General features: G+C 41.9%; 1 protein-coding gene and 1 pseudogene across 1 annotated transcript in view; one reads left to right on the forward strand and one right to left on the reverse strand.

Annotated features, from left to right (window-relative positions):
- The window catches only part of LOC100770382 (doublecortin domain-containing protein 2), a 187,551-nt gene that overhangs the window by 134,331 nt on the left and 30,309 nt on the right, over positions 1 to 22,911 (forward strand). The gene's annotated exons all lie outside the window — the stretch shown is intronic.
- On the reverse strand, positions 17,115 to 17,546 carry LOC103162214 (annotated as a pseudogene).

The raw sequence follows: 22,911 nt of genomic DNA on the forward strand, positions 1-22,911 counted from the left end.
TCAGTTACCCACGATAAAATACAGTCTGAAAATGTTAAAAAAAAGAACTTCTCAAATTGACAATTTGTGGTTTCAATTGCTTGTCATTCTGAAAAGTGTTATCTTGCCGTGCTGCTCTCTGCTTCATCCGGTCTGGGGTGGGACTCATCTCTTGTCTATTATACCCATACTGCATTTATACATGTACAGAAAAGACAGTGTGTGCAGAGTTTGCTAATGTTGGCAGTTTTGGCATCCCCTGGGGTCTTGGAAAGGATTCCCAAAGGAAAAAAACCAGGGATTCCTGTACTATGATAGTATTTTATAATTTTTTCCTAAAAGGCTTGTTGGGGATTTGTTAGGTAATAGTGGCACCCAAACCCAGACCCATGTGTTAATGCTATGCTGCAAGGGAAAACTGAAGTTTCCAATCAGCTGACTCAAAATAGGGAGATGACTCTGAATGACTGATGGATGTGATATAATCATAAGGTTTCTTTAATATGTGAAAGGTCACAGAAGCAGGAAATCTGGAAGGAGGATATTATGACCCCCACTACCAGACAGTGCTGGATTTAAAGATGGAGTTAGTTAAAAACAGTGCTGTGGCCAGAAATGACAAGTGGATGTAATCACTCAGGAGTCTTTCAGAAGGGTTCCCAGCTCTGTTAGAACTTCTGGCTTAGTCCAGTATGGTACCTGTTAGACTCTTGCCTCCAGATCTTTGAGGTAATATATGCACAGTTGTAATGTTACAACAGCTGTAGGGAACCAGTCTAGGCTTAGCAATGGAAAACTTGTGTGTCCTCAAGTGTTTAGCTGGCAGAGCTGTGACTTCCAATACCTCTTGAGAGAAAATTAAAAGTCAAAGATGGTGGAAGTCTCCAACTGACAAGGAAGATAGCAGCCACATAGCAGCTAACAGGGAATCAGCTTCTCTCCAGAGACTGCCCTGAGGTTCTTCTCTGTCACCACTGTCTCTCCTCAGCTCACAGACTCAAGGCCTCAAGACATGGTGACTTTCTCAGAGTCTGGCCTAGGTGGAGTCTGGATGTTGAAGTCAGTGCACAATACAGTTCTCCCAGTTCTTCATTAGCAAATGTTTAAAAGTCAGCATTCTAAAATTAAACAGAAAAGCTTATAAATATGAATTTCCTGCAATTTACATTTTTATGCACTCTTATCAGCTGTATCACAGCTTGAAAAATACCAAAGATGCATTAGAAAAATCTTTTCTGTTTAAAACTAGATTGATCCCACATTTACATGGAAAAAGAAGGCCATTACACGGCAGGCATTAAAAGCTTCATTTCAGAGAGCTTGGGAAAAAAATCCTCAAAATAATCCACTTCTACCCAGGCCATTTGACAACTGTTAGACTTTCCTTTACAAAATAAAAAGAAACTCCACCACCTGCTGCTAAAAATCTCCAATTAATGCAGTAAAAACTGCCTCCGTTTAAGATGCCAATGTGTAAATTTCTCCAAGCTGGGCACAGGAACTTTTTTTTTTCAACTTTAGATGGCAATCTTTTACCGCTGGCACATGGGAAGAATCCCCTCCCTGATTTCCCCCTAATTACTGAGGTGCTGATCGCCTTTCTGTTTATTAGATCCAATTCAGTAGAATTCAGAAGGAAGGTGACTCACACTCATCAACTTTCTGCTTGTGCAATAGTACAAGGGACTTTGGGTAAGGCAGAAGCACATGGCAGGCTCTCCCAAGGGAGGGCTGGCAGGAGTGGAGTGGCTGCCTCTGAGCACTTCACAAGCAATAGTAAAGCCTAGGTGTTTCCCATCTCCCCTCTTGCTCAGGTCTCCTCTCCTCTTAGGCATATCCCATTTGTTTTTCTCCCCACCTAGTTAAAAAGTGTCAGGCCAGCTGAAATGTCATTTACAGCATGCACCTGTTCTGTTTCCCCTCTCCTGCCAGCTGGAGTGTCAGCCCAGGAGCTAGCATAGAAAGACCTGTTAAGAATGACAGAGAGGGGGAGGGTCTAGGCCCTGCTCCAAATGATATGACAGACTTTGAAGATCCCCGTGGAAGGCCTCACCCTCCCCGGGGAGCAGAAAGGGGATGGAGTAGGGGGTCATTGGGGGGGGGCAGGGGAGGAGTGAAGGGAGAGGGAACTGAGATTGGCATGTAAAACAATCTTGTTTCTAATTTAAATTAAAAAAAAAGAAGAAAAAAAGAATGAGGGCTCTGTAGAAAGCCACAGCTCCTAGCACTTGGGTCTTGTGACTGTGGCCTGGCCTGGCCTGATCTGGGAGGGTCTCACAATCTATGTTCTTCTCTTAAGGAACCCTACAACATGTTAACATTTCATCCTCTCTGCTCCCCAGAATTCACTGTGGAAGACTGGTCCAATAGATTGCTTAGTGGTGGTTGCCCCTTCAATATTTCATGCTTAAATTCCTACATGGAAAGGTTTACAGATGAGTATTGCTGCTCTGTTTTCTATATTGAAAGTGTTCGGTCCCCTGGGAGTAGTAGTCTCTGCCTGTGTTGGTCTCATTCATTCACATTTGCTTACTGAGTGATAGAAGACTCTGCCTGTGGCATAGATGCTTGTTTTCAAAAGGCATCGTGTTGCTTTTTGGTGCCCTAACCAAATCAGTGAATTTTACTGCTATTTTCTGGGTACCCTGACATCCTCTCAAATGCTTCCCCCTGGTTTTTGTGATGCTCCTGCCTGCCGTTCTCTCCTCTCTGTTGGGGAGGAAAAGACAGCCCCTTCTCTCTCACTAAGTGTAGTGTTCCTCAGGGCTGTGTCATAGGGTGGCATTTTCCTGTGCCTCTGCTCACCCAGTCATCCTTGGAGCACCAGCCTTATCTGATGTGGCAGGATTTTCAAGCCTGAAGGATCTTGTGTTAGACTCATTCCCTATGGACGCTTCCCAGTGTTGACTTCCGTGGATGGTCTGTGCATATGTGGAAGTGGGAAACCAGAGTCATCTCCCAGCATGTTTCTGACTTGTTCTGACACATCCCCAGGAGGTGGTTTAGTCTCTTTCTAGCTCATGCCTTGAGTTTGCTCACACTTGACTGTGTGAGCCCTGCCCTGAGCTATCCTGCTAAGGGGTTCTGAGCCTCTGGTCCTGTTTCTTTTTCTGCTGTTCTTGACATTGTCAGATACAATTCTCACACACAGTTATGGTCCTGATATTTTCACCCTTAGTACATACCTTCACCATGCTTTCTGTTGCAAACTACATCATGGATTGTGAACATAATCCCTCTGAGTTCAGAGATGGTGGCTGTCCCATCTGGTGCAGACCTATGGAGGCCCCATGCCTGCTGCCTCAGTTTCCGTGACTTCATATGTGTGTGGGTCCTGATGATTTAAAGGGCTTTGTTTCCTTGTGTTTGAAATTCTAGTGCAATACTTGATCTGGATGCAGGAGATGGGTATCAGTCAAAGCCTGTCAATCACTGGATGCTTAAATCCAAAGAGAAGACACATCTACTTTTAAAGTCAGTATGCAAATAACTTTTATTATTATGCACTATACATATTTAATAATAAGGCCTGTGTTTGTGTGTAAACAGCGTGTGTGTGTGTGTGTGTGTATGTGTGTGTGTGTGTGTGTGCGTGCATGTGAGTGATTCTATTTTGTTCTTATCCATTTCCGTATCTCCTTCTTGCAGGTCCTTTTCCTATCAACAAATAGTCCCTTTTCCTGTTGTCACACACATTTCATTGTTTTTATTCTTTTCCTCTACTTCCACTCCTGAGTTAAGATTTCTTCTTTTCCTCTTAAGATTTCCTTTCAGCACACACACACACACACACACACACACACACACACACACACACACACACACACACACGAGTCTGCATATGATTAAAAAAAAGAGATAAAAATATTTATCTTTCTGAGTCTGGCTTATTCCGCTTAATGTAATGATCGCCAGTTATATCAGTTTCCCTTCAGATGTCATGATTTTTCTCTATGGCAGGATAAAATTCTATTGTGCATACATATATCATTTTCCTTATTTATTTATTTGTTGATAGACATGTAGGCTGATTCAATTTCTGCTATTGTGGATAATGCTTTCTAGTTGCTTTCTGGGCCATGTTCTTTGTCATAGCTTCATGAGGACAGAAGCATAGGACAGAAGTGCATCCACGGTCTTTATACTTTCATAATTGTTCTAATAACTCAGATACTGTATCAGTGCCTTTTCTTGTCACTGTGATAAAAATACCTGGTAAGGGTAACTTAAAGGACAAAAGGGGTTATTTTGGCTCAGTTTGAGTAGATGAAGCCCATTAGGGTGGGGAAGGTGTTGGTGGTGGGTGCGTGTGATGACCGTCCACAAGACACACATAGTTAGGAACAGAGAAATGAAGGCCAGTGCTGAGCTTGCTGCCGAAGTTTTTAAAAACTAATCAGTTTTGTTCTTAGACAGTTTCATATATGTATATAACCCTTATGGATACCCTCCCCTTTTTTGCTGTTTTCATTTATCCTGGGGGCCATCCTATGCCCACATTCAGGGTGAGCCTTCGATCTTCAGTTAAACCTCTCTGTAAATGCCCTCACAGACAGGCCCAGAGGTGTGTCTCCTAGTTGACCCTAAGTCTAGCCAAGTTGACTATGAAGACTAACATGGTAGGTATTAAGAACACAAAGATGAGCAAGATGTAGTCTTTCCTTTGAAGGCATGCACACTCAGATGAGTTCATTAGTCTTTATTGTCCTGGGGGAGGTGCTGCCCACATAGAGGCAGAGCAGCATCTAGTGGGTACATAGAGGAGGGAAGGCTGACAGTACATGGAGTGGCCAGGGGGCTTCCTGGAGGGAGGATGCTTGGGGGCTGTGTGTACCTTTCTTTAGCAGTGGTTCTGACATCCAAGGATAGCCCTCTCAAGAGGGACTGCTAAGATCCTTCACATTCGTACTTGTTGCATCTCAAAACTTCAAGCATAAGTACACACACCTCACATGTGTACAGATATGACTATATGCTTACACACACACACACACACACACACACACACACACAACACACACACAGATACACACACACAGACACACACACACACACACACACACACACACACACACACACACACACACACCAGTGCTTCCCTCCCTTCCTCTTCCCCCCTTCCCTCCCCTCCTCTTTCCTTCCTCTCCTCTCCCCTCTCCTTTCCTTCCCCTTCTCTCCCCTTCTCCTCCCTTCCCAACTCCTCTGCCCTCCCTTTCTTTTGATGCTGGTAGAATCCAGGTACTTGTTGGGCATGGCTGCAGCCCTCTGTCTTAGAGAGGTCAGGACTACATCAGGTGGACTGATGCACTAGAAAGAAAGCTTCTTGCCTCTGGTGGGAAAGCCAGTACCCCAGTGAACAGAATTTACTCTTAAATTCTTTCAGGGAACAACAGTTGTGCCATTTTCTCCCTCTGGCGGCTTTTCTTTTCTTCACAAGGCCCACTTTGGTGGTTGCACAGACAAGTATGGCAGCTACTGCAAGCTGCAAACCCTCAGCACATGATAATTTATAAAGTGCCTTCTACACATGATCCCTGAGCTAAACAATTCATGGCTTATTTTACAAGCTTATAAATTCAGGGAAGTAAGTCAGATGTGCAGAACATTTACATGGACTGTTCATTTAACATAGACATGTCTTGGAGGCTTATCTGTCATCCATGTATTCAGTCATTCATTCACCACCATGCACATCTCTGACAAGAGTTAAGGTGAAGGTGCTGCACCCCACAAATGACTGGTAATGGAGATGAACTCGGTAGATGAGATGCCAGATATGATGTACAAACCAAAGGCCTCTGGGTGCTTTGGTTGGAATTCACGAAGCACTCTGCTTGCCTGGTGTCAAGTGTGCTCTAATGTGCGGAAGTGACAGCCCACACCCCAGCCTCCTTTCTAACCACCGAGGTCACTGCGTGGGCTTTCACCATCTACTTTCAGCCTGTTTAGCTTAACGTGTCGTTAAGAACAACACGTGGTACTTTTAAATGAAACTGGATTGTGTGAATACACTTAGGACTGTGTTGATAATGAAGTCAGTTCAGTTTGACACGGTTTAAGTGACATTATAAGCTCCTCTCTGCTTAAGAGCTTTTTCCAAAAAGTTTTCATACAGTTTGCCAAATCCCATTTAAACCCAGCTATGAAAGTACATTAATGTACGCTAAATTCATTTGGCTGCTGACTTTGGAAAGGAGAAATCAATTTTGTATATATAGTCATATGAAAATATATAGTTTAATCAGTCTTTTTAAAAAGTAAAACTTTAGCCTTTGCTCAAAAAAGGGAAACTATATTCAAATAAGTAGATAGGATTGAAAATAAAAACAGCTTTGTGGTAGAGTTTTGTGACTTCATCGTGGAAGCAGTTATTCATTGCTTTGATGGTTTTAATTTTATATTCTAGTTTATTCTACTGCACATAGATCCTGCTACTATTATACCTATAGGTCAACTTGTTCTTCTCTCCTTGTTTTAACCGGTCTTTTTATGGGGAAGAGCCCATATAAGCTAAGACTGGCCAAGGAAACAGAACAGGTGTTCAGCATTTGCCCTGAAACTAACCCCCCTTTAGTGCTGAAGTAAGACTGAGATGAAGATTGCCCCGTGCTGTGCATTAGTTATGTTAAATTCATGTCCCATATTGAATTTTTACTCCTACTGAGTTTCCTGATAGAATCAGGTATTAAAACTGCAGTTATTTTGGCAACTCCATTCCACTTTATATGGAAGGATCCCAAAAGTTAAAATCTAAGTTAGGAAAAAGCATAATTTTGCTTCATCTGAAAGAAAAATTATCCTAAAAGATGGTTAGAAGATTCAACAAAGGATTAATTTTTTTAAAAGCTATGTTTAAATTTCTTGACTTCCTGTCCATTAAAGGCAAACACAGATGAACCCCTTTTCTCCTGCTCCCTCCAAGGCCTACTCCACATTGACACACATGCTTCCCTCTTATGCCTGAGTTCATCAGAAAGTTCTCATTGACAACTTCTCTTCTTTTCTTCTAATTCTTACCCAGACCTACAATTTTGATCGATTTTAAGGAGTATTCTTTCTCTAGTTTTTTTCTCATTTGTATTAACCTCATGAGTTTAGAATTATTAACACCTCCTACTTCTCCCCACTGCCCAAAGTGTTGCTGTCTCTATACTTAAATTTTGGATTCATTTCTTTTCATCTATTACTTAGGAGCTAGCCTGGAAAATACTACCGTCCCCCCTCTCCCCAACTCCCAGTAACTGATTGGTGCCTATGAAATTAAAGTCTCACTTCATTTTTGGATCATGCTTGTCAGATTAAAAAATGTGGCCTGATGGTGGTGGCACATACCTTTAATCTCAGCACAAGGGAAGCAGAGGTAGGCAGATCTCTGAGTTCACGGCTAGCCTGGTCTACAGAACAAGTTTCAGAACAGTCAGGACTACACAGAGAAACCTTGTCTTGAAAAACCAAACCAACCAAGCTAACCTGTGGTAGAGATGTTAAAAATGTAGACTCCTATGTCAGATTCTTGGACTTGAATCATGTTTCCACCACTGGTGATGAACTCAGTGTCCCCATTCTTCATTTGTAAGAGGCAGGCATGTATGACTCCTTGAGGAGATGTGAGCAAATGTCTATTGGCTCCAGAAAAGGCACCACTGACAGTCCAAAGAAACAGTTCCACCCAGTTCTGAGTAAGGGGTTACTTACAGAAATGTGAGTAACTCAAACCCACCAGCATGTGTGATAACTCACCCCTGGAGCTCCCTGCCCAGCCTGCAGGAAGCTCTCCTGAAGAGGCCTCCCTGCCCTCTCTCTCAGTTGCTGGTTATGTAGCTGAGGGGGGATCGCATGCATTCTTTAACTTCCTGAGTTCTCTGAGCTGTGTATGTTTCCTTAGTTTCTTGTGTCTAATGTGCCTCCTACCTTCCAGAAGGGAAAGGGGTATTTAATCCAGAGGAAGTCATTGTGCAAAGGAGGGAGTGATCATTATTTCGTGAAGTCATTGTGGATAGTAAATGAGTTAATATACGGAACACAAATAATTGTTAGGTAATTACTATTATCATGAATAATATTGTTGTTCTGTTTTTTATTACCATTATTAATTTACATGTCGCTCTAGATAAATGCTGATGGCGAAACATTTCTTGGCTATTATCAGCATGTCTACTTGAAAATAGATTCCTTTGTAGGTTTCCCTTTCTAGGTCTTATTTTATCTGGAAGTATATAAAATATAATGACTAGATAAAAATGAATTAATACTATACTTAACACAATGGAAACATTTAAAACTATACAGTTTTGGGAGAAATTCAATAAAGGACTGCTTTATTTCTTCTCCGAAGATGAAAATAAGTGGGTAACTACTGCTTCTCAATTATCAGATAAGAAAGAAACCAGGGCATCTAAGATACCTTCCTTGAACTTTCTAAATGTCAGCTTCACTCCTGATAGGAATAAATGACCATATGAGGGTCCCCTATCCTGAGTGACATGCCAAGGAACAGCATCCCCTCCCTAGACGGTTAGTATTCTGGCATCTGTACTGGCCTGTCCTTGGGTTTCTACAGGATACACCCTCAGCTGCAGCCACTAAGAGCACCACCTGTGCATATTCATTCCCTTCCCTTTTAAAAGGGCCCTGCACACCTCCCTTCTCTCTCTCCCTCTCTGTCGGTTCTCCTCTCTCCCTCTCTTTCTTCTTTCTTCTCCTCTTTCCTTTCTCCTCTCTCCTGCTGCTCCTGTCTCCAGAGGCTGGTCTCCCCCTCCCCTTCCCCCTTTCTATGATCCCTTTCCCTACTCAAAACCCTTTGCTCAAACCCTGTCACATGGTGTCTTTCTGTTGCCAGCTGCTTTTCTTAAATTACAACATAAGCTGCTCCTTTGTCAGGGCCTGTCACTTCATGGTATTCACCTTAAAATTGACTTGGTTGGAATTATTTAAATGCATTTATCGCAGGCTATTTTAAATAAAAATTGGTGTAAGGTAGGTAATATTGCAGAAAAAACTACCTCATAGAAAGATTCTGTAATCTACTTGCTGACAACTGTTCCTTGTCTTTATGCATATTCAAATAAGATGCTAAATTGAATGCATTATAACCTCCACTTTAGGTTAAGATGGAAGATTAACCACCAATCAGAGCTAAATTATATTGTTAGCAAGGCATCAACTCTGATAAAATTTCATCCTCTCCATAAATTACCTTGGCTATTTCATAAACACCTGAAACACGGCGATTCATGAGATCTAAAGCAAGCAGAAGATACTTATCTATGAAAGGCTGATGCACATAAGTTAAAGATACGTTAACTCAGACTTAATGAGCAATTCCAGTACATTACCTGTGTCAGTCAGGTCAGGTGGAAGGCAGCGCCTCTCCTCAGGATGGCTGACACACTCAGAATTGCTCATTTTCACTGCTCCTGCACCTTGAGTGAGGAGCTCGTTTCACAGCAGCACCTGCTTCAGAAAGCAGTTAGTTGCTTCGCACTGACAGTGGTGTTGGCATTGTAAATGCGGTTTTAAAGCTCTAGGTCACTAACTGTTCACAGTGAAAGCTGGAGCCTTAGAATGTTAAAGCTTCAACTCAGCAGTAATTGTGAAAACTTTTGAAAACACATTTTGACAGTTCATCTTCCTTGGCTGGATTTGGAATTGTCTGAGAGACACACCTCTGGGCATGTCTGTAAGGGTGTTTTCAGACTGCATTTACCGAAGAGGAAAGACTCACTCTGGGTGGCACCAGACCAGAGCTGGGGCCTATGATTAAATGTTAAAAAAAAAAAAAGAAAAAAGAAAAGGAAAGATACTACCAGCTGAGCACTGGCATTTCCCTTTCTTTGCTTTCCCATCTTCCCAAATGTAAGAACACAGGTCCCTGCTCCTGCAGCCTTGGCTACAAGCTGCTGCCACCACGCTTCCACATGGTAGATTGGTACCTTCAACCATGAACCCAAACAAATCCGTGCACCTTTAAGCTGCTTCTTATCAGGCATTTACAGCCACCAGCAATTAGAAGTGTTACACACACAGTCAGCCCATTTGTATAGTGGAGCTGTGCATTTAACCCTTGAAGTCCACATTGTATATAGAATTTAGATATCATTATAAGTCATTGTTGAATTTGCAGCACATCAGGAGAACTACTTCAACCTGCTATGGTAATTTGTAACCTGCAGACAAGAGTTGGAAAATGTATGATCCCAGCTTTACCTTAGCTTCTGTTTATTTTCCAGGTTTCTCGTATGAATTGTCAATAGTCTCCTGAAGCTAAGAGGTCTTATGTCCCCATCTGAGGTGACTGTTACTGACAATTCTAAGAATAATGTGGTGTTATGTAGACTGACAATATGTCCTGGGGCTGTTGCCATGCTGCAAATTTCTCTTTTCCTCCTGACCCCCAAGCCCTCTACCCACTGCACTGTATTGCTGTGGTGTAATCCTTTGGAGCATTTTAGCTCATGGTTACACACCAATAAATATCTGTATAAAGGAATGGTGGGTGTGTACATGAAATACAGCTCTGGTTACATTTGTCCTTTCAAGATGAATTGCTTTGGTTTAATTTGGCCATGAGTGAGTAGGGATTGCTTGAGTTTCTCTGAGACTGTTTGGATTTCCCGATACACACTTGTGCACTGGGAACTCAGGCTGAGCAGCAGCTTTACCCGGCTGGGATGAATTCGATGGGAGGCTGGAATCAGAAGCGATGGGGTTTAACCCCTCTCATCCCTCTCAGACCCCCAGGACTGTGGTCTTCTTTGCTTCACAACCAGTGAACTTGAAAGAGTGTCTACATTGCCTAGGCCTCCTTCCTCATCTCCTCTCTGTGCCGAATTCCATACTGCCTGATTTTCACTGTTACAAAAATTTGTTCCACCTAGATGACCACTGGGATGCCAAAACTGGGGCTGTTTTAATACTGATGACCCCCTTCTTCATTTCCCAGAGCTTTCGTGAAAGTCTGCTTTGATCTGTGGCTCTTCTTGCTGTTCCTTTTAAGTCTTTGGGGACTTCTGTCTACCACTGCAGTTCTGAGTGGCAGAATTTGCTCTTAAGCTAGCTTCTATTCTTATCCCAAGTTCTTACCTAGACACTTGATTTTATCTACCAACTGTATTCTTTTTTTAGTTAGTAATTGTATATTTTTAAGAACTTCAGACATGAATACTTTTATCTACATCACTCCTGCCCCTCCCTCTCCAATTCTTCCTGTAACCCTACAAATCCATGATCTCTTCTTTAAATATGACTGTTTCATGTATACAAATACACTCATATGTATGTACACACACACACACACACACACACACACACACACACACACACACACACACATCCTATTGAGCCCATTTAGCTTTGCGAACATGTACATGTGTGGAAGGCTGACCACTTTATATTGGACAACCTATGTAGTGGGAGATTGTCTCTGGAGGAGACTGATTCTCCCTCAGCAGGAATTGACCACCTGGAACTCTTCATGGGGGGTGGGGGTGAGACCATGTGGATTTTTCCCTATCTTTATTGGTGTGCCAACTGGTATTGTCATTATGTTAATCTTGTTTAGGCAAATATATTGTTGAGAGTTCACAGGCTCAGCTTCCCTACCATATATAGAAAACACTATCTCACAGCAGACTTCTTTGGTACTTTGGCTATTACAGTCTTTCTCCTACCCCTGCCCTTTCTGTGATTTTCCCTGAGCCTTAGGTGCAAGGGTTGTATTATAGATATTTCAGTTTGGGCTGGACACCCCTTAGTCACTTATTCTCTGCATTTTGACCAGTTGTGGATCCCTGTAATAGTCTCCATCTGATACAAAAATACTACTTCAACTAGGGATGGGGGCTACACTTACAAGGATCAATATCTAGAATATAGTTAGAAATTATGTTCATTTAAGGAAATGACTGAAGTGGGTTTTCCTTTAAGGTCTATAACCTCTCTAACCACAGTTGGTTGGCAAGGTTACAGTACCAGGTCAGAATTCTCTCCTGTTGAGCAGTCCAGTTAGATAGCTTTTTGTTACCCCAAGTTAAAAGTACTGCTGTTACACCATTTTGCCTGTCTTGCCAGCCCAGTTGTTGTTGTCATTTATAGATTTTACTGCTGGCTAGGACTATAGATTGTTTCTCTTCCTTAGCAGTATACATAGCACCTTCCAATATCATGACACCCAGTTCTCAGGGAAGGCGGCTTCTAGGTCAGTACCAGATCAATCCTCCAAGTCTTGTGCCTAAAGTATGTGGTGTCATTAGCAGTAGGGTCTTACCTTCAAGTTCTAGAAGTCAACTAGGGGCAATAGCTGTAGTCTATATTGTCTTGGAAATCTCTTGGACCCCCGACTATGGCTTTTTCAGTCTTCCTAGTGTTCTTTATCTGTCCTGTCTCCTCCATCAGTGTTTCCATTTCCCCTACCCTGATAAGGTCTTCCCTCTTTTTCCCATTTCTCTTTTTATAGATTCTTTTTCTTACTATCTCCTGTACAGGCCCTTTCCACATCTCCAGGTAGTGCAGGCCATGGCACAAGGGATGGCTTAAGTCCTGAGGCAGAGGATGCCGCTGGGTAGAGTTCCAGCAAAACTTCACCAAGGGATTCAGTCGCCAGTGTGCTGGCTTCTGCTTACACTTTTAGGAGCAGTTGTTTGCATTTAGGGAGTTGTCTGCTCATGCAGCCCCTGGGGAAATATATTCATTTTCCCAGAGAAAACTTTGAAGACAGGGGGCTTGGCCTGCAAGGAGAGTCACAGTAGGAAGAGTCTTCCTTGAGCCTCAAGGACTGTGGTACCAATAGGGTAGTTTTTGAGAAATTTTTTGCTCAGCTCTGGATACAAGATGTCACAAGTATATCCATTGCCCTATATTGGAGCCTATATAGAGGGAATAAGAATAGCGTGGGTTGATGGAAGAAGAATGAGATATAAGAATCTTCCTTTCTGGTAGCATATGGAAACAACAGGCCCCTACTATAAAACTGAGGAACAGAAAAATGCTATAATCAGCCATCTAAATGTTTATTTTGAAATATATTTGTACAGCTTTCATTTTAGAAAACATCAAATGATTCACATGTAACTTGGTTAAGGTAAAATTCGTTTCAGACCGTCTAATGTATTGTAACCCCATGAGCAGCCAGCCTAGATAGGAGCTGTAAAAATGGAAGGTCCTATGATTTACAGACCCCGAGGGAACTGTAACTTCCTGATTTGACAGATGTTTGCTTGTAGGTGGAGTTTTTATGTCAGGACCACTGGCTCCCCCAAATAACCACACTGAGACTTACTATTAATTGTAGTTGCTCAGCCGATAGCTTAGGCTTGTTACTTACTAGATCTTTCAACTTAAATTAACCCATATTACTTATCTATGCTCTATCACATGGTGGTACCTTGTTTTTTTTTTTTTTCAGCATGGCATGTCCATCTGTTTCCTCTGTGTCTGGCTGGTGACTTCACCCCACTTCTTCCTAGCATTCTCTCATTTTGGCTCTTTACCTAACCTCTTTCTGCCTAGCTATTGACCAGTCAGCTCTTTATTAACAAGGAAAGCAACACATCTTCACGGGGTACAAAAAGGATTATTCCACAACAGACACTTTCTGAAGATGTTTCAGACAAAACTGTCTGTTTTGTGCTTTGCTTTTTCAGCCTAGACATTTAATGGGGAAGTAAAGAGAGATCCAGGACTCTGATGCTTGCAAATAGATTATGTAGTCAGTGTGCTAAATAAATAAAGAGTCTCTCTGGTTAGGAGAGAGGGCTGCTGAACTCTCAGATGAGCATTTGTCCCTTTCTCCTCCTCGTGACTCCATAGCTCTTTTTTGGGTCTTGAACCCTACTGAAGCTGGACTTCTGCACCCAGGGATCCTTTTTGCTTTCCTGGTTTCTGTGTTTACTCTAGTCTTTTGAGCATATACCAAGGAGTAGTATAGCTGGATATATGGTATGTATGTATGTATGTATGTATGTATGTATGTATGTATGTATAGTTAATTCTCCACACTGATTTTCAGAGTAGCTGCACCAGTGTGCAGTTCACCAACAGTGATTGAGGCGTCCCCTTTTCATGCATCCTCTCCAGCATTGGTGTCAATTTGCTTTTTCCCTGATCTCAGTGGTTCAGGGTAGGGGGGAGGTAAAATCTCAAAGTTGTTCTGATTTGCATTTTCCTAATTGCTTAGGATGCTGCACACTTTTTATGACGTTTCCTGGCCATATTTATTTCTTCTTCTCGAGAACTCTTTGTTTAGACCCATTGCCCATTTTTAAATTTAAATTTTATTTGAATTAAAACCAATCTTATTTTACATACTAATCCCAGTTCTCTCTCCCTCCTGTTCTCCCATTCCCTCCCACCATCCCACCATCCCACCCCCATCCACTTCTCAGGGAGGGCGAGGCCTCCCATGAGGGATCACCAAAGTCTGTCACATCATTTGGGGCAGGACCTAGGCCCTCCCTCGTGTATCTAGGCTGACAGAGTATCCCTCCATAGGGAATGGGCTCCAAAAACCCATTTGTGTACTGGGGATAAATACTGGTTCCACTGCCAGTGGCTCCATAGACTGTCCAGCTCCCCAGCTGACACCCACGTTCAGGGGGCCTGGTTCCATCTTATGCTGGTTCCCCCGAAGTCAGACTGGGGACTGTGAGCTCACACTTGCTCAGGTCAACTGTTTCTGTGGTCTTGACCCATTTGCTCATCACTCCTCCCTCTCTACAAGTGGATTCCAGGAGATCGGCTCAGTGCTTGGCTGTGAATTTCTGCTTCTGCTTCCATCAGCTACTGGATGAAGACTCTATGATGGCATTTAAGGTAGTCACCAATCTCATTATAGGGGGAGGGCATTTAAGGTAGCCTCTCTACTATTGCTTAGATGCTTAGTTGGGGTCATCCTTGTGAATCCCTGGAAATGTCCCTAGTGCCAATTTCTCATTAAGCCCATAATGGCTCCCTCTATTAAGGTATCTCTTTCCTTGTTCTCTTTCTCTGTTCTTCCCCCAATGTGACCTTCCTGATCTCTCATGTTCTCCTCTCCCCTTCCTTTCTCCCCTCCTCTTTCTTCTATCTCCCTTCACCCTCCTCCCATGCTCCCAATTTTCTCAGAAGATCTTGTCCCTTTCTTTTTCTTGGGGGTCCATGTATATCTCTCATAGGGTCCTCCTTGTTTCCTAGCTTCTCTGGGGTTGTGGATTGTAAGCTGGTTATCCTTTGCTCCCATGGCCCATTTTAAAAATTGGGTTGTTTTCTTTATCTTTTTTCCTAAATTACAAAAATTTTTAGATTAATTTTATTTTATGTATATGAGTGTTTTACCTTCATGTATGTATGTATGTATGTACATATGTACATCACATGTGTGCCAAGTGCCTAAGGATGTGGGAAGAGGGCATCATATCCCCTGGAACTGGAGTTATAGTTGGTTGTAAGCCCCCATGTGAGACCTGGGTATTTTGTAAGAGCAGCAAGTGCTCTGAGCCGTCTCTCCAGCTCTTTTTTTTTGACTCTTTTTTTTTTTATATGCTCTGGATGTTAATCCTCTATCGTGCATATCTGGAAAAGAATCCCCCCACCATCCATGGGCTTCTTCTGGTTGGTTGTTCCCCCCATTTTTTTACAGAAGCCTTTTTGGTTTCATGAACTCCTATTTGTCAGCGGTTACCTTTAATTCCTGAGCAAACGGAGTCCTTTTCAGAAAGTCCTTTCCTACCCTTGTCTTGTAGGGTGCTAACTTTGTTTTTTCATAGTGGTTTCCTGTTTCACATTGAGGTCTTTGAGGAATTTTGTGAAGGGTGATAGATGTGGGTCTGATTTCATTCTACACATGAGCAGCACGTTTGTTGGAGATGTTGTCTTTCTCCAGTGTGTATTTTTGGCATCTTTTCTCCCATTTTCTCCATGATCTACATGAAGTTTTTTTTTTTTTTTCTTTTTTCTTTTTTTGCCAACATGGGGCTGATTTTATTACTGTGGCCCATAGTAAGTTTGAGATCTGGGATGGTGATCCCTCTAGCATTGCTCTTGTTGCTTTGGTACCTCAGGCCACTTTTAGTTCCATATGAATTTTAGGACTTTTTTCCCTATTTCTGTGAAGAATATATTGGGAATCTTGATTGACAATGCATTGAACCTCTCCATTGCTTTTAGCAGGATGGCTATTTTCACACTATTCATTCCACCAATCTAGGAGCAAGACATTTTCTAACTTCACCTCCCTCACTCTCCATTTTCAGATGCTTGATATTTTTCATTGTAGAGATTCTTAAACTCCTTTTTTAAGGTTTGTTCCTAGATTATTTTTTGAGGGTATTATAAATGGGAGTATGTCCATGGTCTCTTTCTCAGCATGTTTGTTGTTGGTATATGGAACAGCTACTAATTTTAGTAAGTTGATTTTGTATTCTGTTACTTTGTAGAAAGTGTTGGCCACTTATGGAAGTTTTCTGGTGGAATCTTTAGGATCTTTCTATGCATAATGTCATATCATCTACAAATAGGGGTCACTTGACTTCTTGTCTTATTTGCATCCCTTTAATTTCCTTCTTTTATGTTATTTCTCTGTTTAATGCTTCAAGTATTATATTGAAAACATGTGGGGATAGTGGACAGTTCTGTCTCATTTCTGATTTTAAAGAGATTGCTTTGGGTTTTTCTCCATTTTAGATAATGTTGTCTGTTGTCATTTATATCCTTTATTATGCTGAGGTGTATTTCCTCTAGTTCTGCTCTCTCTAGGACTTTTATCATGAGGCATGTTGGATTTTGTCAGAGGCCTTTTCTGCATCTATTGAGATGATCATACAATCTTTGTTTTTAGGTACATTTATATGATTTATTTTATTTTGCTTTTTCTTTCTATTGAAAGTATATTTCTTTCTTTTTTTAACATTTATATTATTTATTTGTCAACTTCCAGAAACAGGGTCTCTACTGATTAAGTAGAAAAATAAAAAGTTTACTGCTTTTAAAAGGCAACTATGACAAACCAGTATATAACCAGGAAAGGGTTTCTAGGACTCAAACATCCAGTTTGCAGTGCTGCAGTGACAACAAAAGTGAACTGTGTCCTCCACATCCTGAGATTTGTGACTGGCATTTCTCTGCAGAGCTGGGCCGAAGCCAAGAAGCCTTTCTCACCCCCACTAGCTGACCCAGTCCTGGAATCGGAAGCAGTCACTTGCTATCATCCACACTGTGTTAGTGGGGGAAGCCTGGGCAGTCAAGATGAAGTTCTGGTTGAAGTCCCACTGTTTGTTGCCCTCAAACTTCACTGATCCACAGATCATCAGAAGAACCGTGGTCTGGCTTGGTGTAGCTTCCTCATGGACAGGCTGGCAGTCTACCACATTGATCTGGAACTCACTGGAAAACAACATCTCAAAAAATTCATTCAACGATTCTTGTCCTGAAACAGCATTTCCATTTCATACTAAAGTAGCGGTGCCCATGTACAGGCGGGGTAGCCGCCGCCGCCGCCGCCCCGGGTCATCCATGGTAGTGTAGTAGACATTGACAAACTCCTCTGCAGCTCTGCAGTCCTGGTTCACATAGGTCTTGAAATCCACTGATGCCATCTGCTCTGTGGGGATCCAGGGACGGCTCCGCCCCAGTCAGCGCCTCCACAGCAACTAGGTCCCGGGTCCTTCCCCTGCTGCTGCAGTCCTGGGCCAGAAGATTTCTCCCAGAGGCTCCGCCTGAGGCACCGGTGTCCTCTATTTCTTTCTTTTATAGTATATCCTGATTATGGTTTCCCCTCACTTTACAGCGCCCAGTGCCTCCCCATCTCTCCTCCCATCTGAATCTATCCCCTTCCTGTCTCTCATTAGAAAACAAGCTTCCATGGGATAATAATAAAACAAAGTAAAATATAATAAGATAAAAACAAAAACTAACACACTGGAATTGCCCCAAACAAACAAACAAACAGAAGGAAAATGACCCACAATAAACAGACCCATTCATTCATACACTCAGGAATGCCATAGAAGCACTAAACTTAAGGACCTACAGGGTAAAAAGAGAGAAGAGAAAATATAAATTAAGTAAAAGCTAACAAGATTAAAAAACAAACAAGGGCAAAGTCATGACATGACATTATGAGACAAGGAGCCTCCAGATATGCTGTTGAGCTTGTTTTCTATTGGCCATCTACCGCTGAGTATACAGCCTACCTGTCAGAATAGTTTGTTTCCCCAGCGAGACTCCCTTGGAAGTCTTCCCTTCATTTTCCAGTGGTTACCAATTGGAGATTAGTTCCGGGTTAGAGATGGAAGCGTGTGTCTACTTCTCCTTTCCGCTCTAGGATCCCATCTGGGACAGACTTGTGCAGGCCCTGTGCATGCTACCTTAGTCTCTGTGAGTTCATGTGTGTGTGTATCCTGATGAATTTAGAGAGTTTTGTTTTCATGGTGTCCTCTGTCCCCTCTTATGCTCCTGCTGTCTCTTCTGCAGAGTTCCCAGAGCACTGAGGGGAGAGATTTGATGGAGACACCTGATTTAGAGCTGAATGTTCCAAGATTCCTCACTCTGCATAATGTCTTGCTGTAGGTGTCAGTTTTTGTTTCCAGCTTCTCTGATGATGGCTGATCAAGGCAGAACATCTTTAGGAGTCATTTTATTGCTAATTTTTTTAAAGAACAGTAGTATTTGGTTTTCCTCTAGGTCCCTGAGCTAGCAAATGTCAGGTTCTTGATCACACAAGCAACGTTGAGTATGGATATGGGTTCTATCTCGTGGAGTGGGCCTTAAATCAAATCAGATATTAGTAGGTTATTCTGCAAACTTTGTGTCACCATATCTTGCATGCAGGGCACCATTGTAGATAAAAGGTTCCTGGCTGGGTTGGTGTTTATGATTCTGCTTGGGCAGCATGCGGTGCACCTCCCTATACCAAAGATACTAGTATATAGGGGTGAGGACTCTATGTAGGCACCAACTTGACTTCTTCATGTTCATTGAGTTGTGTAGGTGTTGTATTTAGCAATGGGGCTTTGTCAACAGCCTGGGTTGTTTGTAAGTTTCTATGGGACTCCTTTAGCTAATTACTAAATTAAATGTAACCCAGTCATGGTACTAGAAGTGTCATTTGGTGACAAGAGATGTCAAATTGGTGCTCTGTCTCCCCCCTTATTTGGTGATTTCATTTGTATCGTCTTCATATATGTATATAATTTAGGAAGCTTCTACTATATTAGGTTTCCATATTACCCCTCAAATGGACTTTAATTTTATCTGTCTCTCACTGTATTTTTTCCTTTGACTCCCTCTTCATTCCCCCTCTCCACTTGATTTTCTTATTTTAGTTTCTTCTGCCCCATCCATCCATAAGTATATATTCTATTTCCCTTTACTACGAAAATCTATCTGTTCCTCTTTCACCCTCACCCCAGTCCCTCACTCTATGTCTAACCTTTGTGGTTCTTTGGATTTGTAGCTTGGTTATCATTGACTTAACAGCTAATAACCAAATATAAGCAAATACATACCATATTTGTTCTAGTTTGGATTAATCTCATTCAGGATGATTTTTTTTTGCTAGTTCCATCCATTTATCTACAAATTACATGATTTCATTTTTAAACAGCAGAGTAATAAATACTCCATTGTGTAAATGTAACACAGTTTCTTTATCAATTCTTTTTTATTGAGGGACACTAGTTGTTTCCATTTCTGGGCTATTATGAATAGAGCAACTGTGAACATTTAGGCAAGTATCTCTGTGGTAGGATGAAGCCACCTTTGGGTATATGCCCAAGGGTGGAATAACTGGATGTTGAGGTAGATCTATTCCCATCTTCCCACAGAAGATGATTTCCATAGTGGCTGTACAATTTTGCACTCCCGTTAGCAATGGTTGAGTGTTCCCCTTTCTTCACATCCTAGTCAGCATGAGCTGTGACTTGTTTTACTGATCTTAGCCATTCTGACAGATATAAGATGAATTTGTATTTCCTTGATGATGAAGGATATTGAACAGTTTTCTAAGTGTTTCTCAGCCCTTTGAGTTTTCTCGTTCACAAATTTCTGTTTAGGTTCTTTATATATTTTGTATATTAGCCCTCTATAAGATGTATAGTTGATAGAAGCCAGGGAAATGCTGGAGAGCTCACCCTGGTGGTGAGGATCAGGAAGATCTGTCAGGCTGACCAATCCTGCAATTATACAGGCCCAGAACTAGGGGTATGAGTTGGCCTATCCCAACATCCACCCCATCTATGATCTGCAGGAGCACATGAAGGGGCCGGCTTTACAGACCCAAAACGGTAGGATCTCCATGACACAGGGCAACAACAGGATATCCACGAGGAGTTCCAGTGAGGGCCCATCGATGGTGTAGCAGAAACCAGAGGCCTTGAACTAGACCAACGACTCTTTGCCGTGAACACTTGCAAATAAAGATGTATGGACAAAGGAGTTTACTGCATGACTCACTGTGTCACACTACAGTTCCAATGGCGAGATTTTTCCTTTTTTTTAAACTTTTTTTTTCTTAAATTTTATTTTATTTTGGGGGAGGGTTGCAAGGGCAGTGGCAGATAAGAAGGGATGGGAAATGAATGGGCTAAAGATGCATGATGTGAAAGACACAAAGAATAAATAAAGAGAAAAGTAGTAATTATTGTTAATCTTTCCCATTATGTAGGCTGCAGCTTTGTCTGAATGATGATGTCCTTTGCTGTATAAACACTTCTTTTCAATGTCACGATGTCCCATATATTAATACTCATGGTATTTATAAAGTATATTCCTGTGTCAATTTGTTCAAGGATATTCCCCACTTTCTTTTCTATCTGGTTTTATGTTGAGGTCCTTGATCCATTTGGAGTTGAGTGTTTTGTGCAGGGTTGTAAGTATGGATCTATTTGGATTCTTCTACATGCAGCCTTCCAGTTTGACCAGTACCATTTGTTGAAGATGCTGTCTTTTTTCCATTGTGTACTTTTGGCTTCCTTATCAAAGATCATGCGTCCATAAGTGTGTGGATTTATGTCTGGTTCTTCAATTTAATGTGCCAATATCATGCTGTTTTTATTAGAATGACTTTGTAGTACAATTTGAAATTAGGCATGGTGATACTTTTTTATGGTGATACTTTTTATAGTAATCCTTTAATTCAGTTATTTAGTTGTTCCTTATTGTTTTAGCTAGCCTGAGTTTTATGTGTTTCCATATAAAGCTGAAAAGTTTCCTTTCAATTTCTGTGAAGAATTTTGATGGGGATTGTATTGTATCTGTAGACTGCTTTTGATGACTAGTTTTACTATATTAATGCTACCAATCTATGAGCACGAGAGAACTTTCCATCTTCTGACATCTTATTCAATTTCTCTCTTCAGTGTCTTAAAGTTTCTATCATACAGGTCTTTCACTTGCTTGGTTAGAGTTACCCCAAGATATTTTATATTATTTTGGGCTATTGTGAAAGTTATTTCCCTGATTTCTCTCACAGTCTGTTTGCCATTTTTTATAGAGGCAGGCTATTTGTGTGTTAATTTTGTACCCAGCTATTTTGCTGAAAGTGTTTATCAGCTGTTGGAGTTTCTTGGTGAAAATTTTTTTAGGGCTGTTTATATATATAATATATCATCTGCAAATAGTGACACTTTGACTTCTTCCTTTCCAATTTGTATCCCCTTGAGCTCCTACAATTGTCTTATTACTCTAGTTAAGACTTGAAGTACTATATTGACTTGGAATGGAAAGAGTGGGGACCTGCCTTGTTCCTGATTTTAGTGGAATTGCTTTGAGTTTTTCTCCTTTTAAATTGCTGTTGACTACAGACTTGCCATAACTGCCTTTGTTATGTTGAGGTATATCCCTTGTATCCCTAATCTCTCCAGGACTTTTATCATGAAGGGGTTTTGGGTTTGGTCAAAGGCATTTTCTGCATCCACTGAGATGATCATGTGGTTTTGTCTTCCAGTTTGTTTATATGGTAGATTACCCTTTTGCTGGCCTACTTACTTCTCTGTCATGCTTGTCTTATAGGTTCCCAGAGAAAGCCTGCTAGAGTTGGGAGTTGAGATAACAGGATGAGTGTGGGAGAAATTTGGAGAACACTGGAGATGGGGCCAGAGAGTAGGAGAAGGCTGTGCAACAGGTGTTCTGCTACAGAGATGGAGTTGAGACTGGAGGATTGGATTTGGAGGAGAGGAGGGAGGGGTGAAGATCTGTAGTCAGGCTCCCTGCTTCCCTGGCTGGAGTGGCCTGTAGGTTCCCATGGAATGCTGCTGGAGTTGGTGACTGTCATGAAGTGATGTGTGGTGAAAAGAAGGTTTGGAGGGGAAGAGCTGCATGTTCCACTGGAGATGGGGGTGGGGACTGGAGCAAGACTGGAGCAGCATGTGATCTGTTACAGAGCTGGGAGAGCCCAAAGGATGATTGCATTTGGAGGAGAGGAGAGAAGTGAAGATCCCATCAGCCTGTTTCCCTGGTCCGTGAGGCTAGAATGTTCCCAAGGAGTGCCTGTTGGTGTTGGAGGCTTGGATAATGGGATGAGCAGGGGGAAGAATTGTTGGAGAAGGTCTAGATCCATTGGAGATGGGCATCAGAGAGGAAGAGGAGACTCCAGTAGGTGTTCCACTACAGAGCCTGAATAAGACTGGAGATTGGACTCAAAGTAAAGGAAGAAGTGGTGAAGATTTGTAGTTAACCTACTGCTTCCCTGGCAGGTCCTGTACATCAAATGTACCTAGATGCAGTATATCCAACATACGATGAGCTTATCAGGACTCACCCCATCACACAGCAGGAGAATCTGATGTTAAAACCAGAACTTGCCACCTCCTTTCCAGACTCTTCTTTCCTTGTCAGCGTAGTCTTGATGAATAACACAACTAGCCAGAAAGCACAGGGCTTAGAGTCCTTTTCCAATCCCTTTCTCTCCTTCTTGTCCCACATACCCAGTGGCGAGGGAGTTCTGTCATTAAAGCTTCTGGA

Source organism: Cricetulus griseus, chromosome 3, assembly GCF_003668045.3.
Source record: "Cricetulus griseus strain 17A/GY chromosome 3, alternate assembly CriGri-PICRH-1.0, whole genome shotgun sequence".
NCBI classification, from domain to species: Eukaryota; Metazoa; Chordata; class Mammalia; order Rodentia; family Cricetidae; genus Cricetulus; species Cricetulus griseus.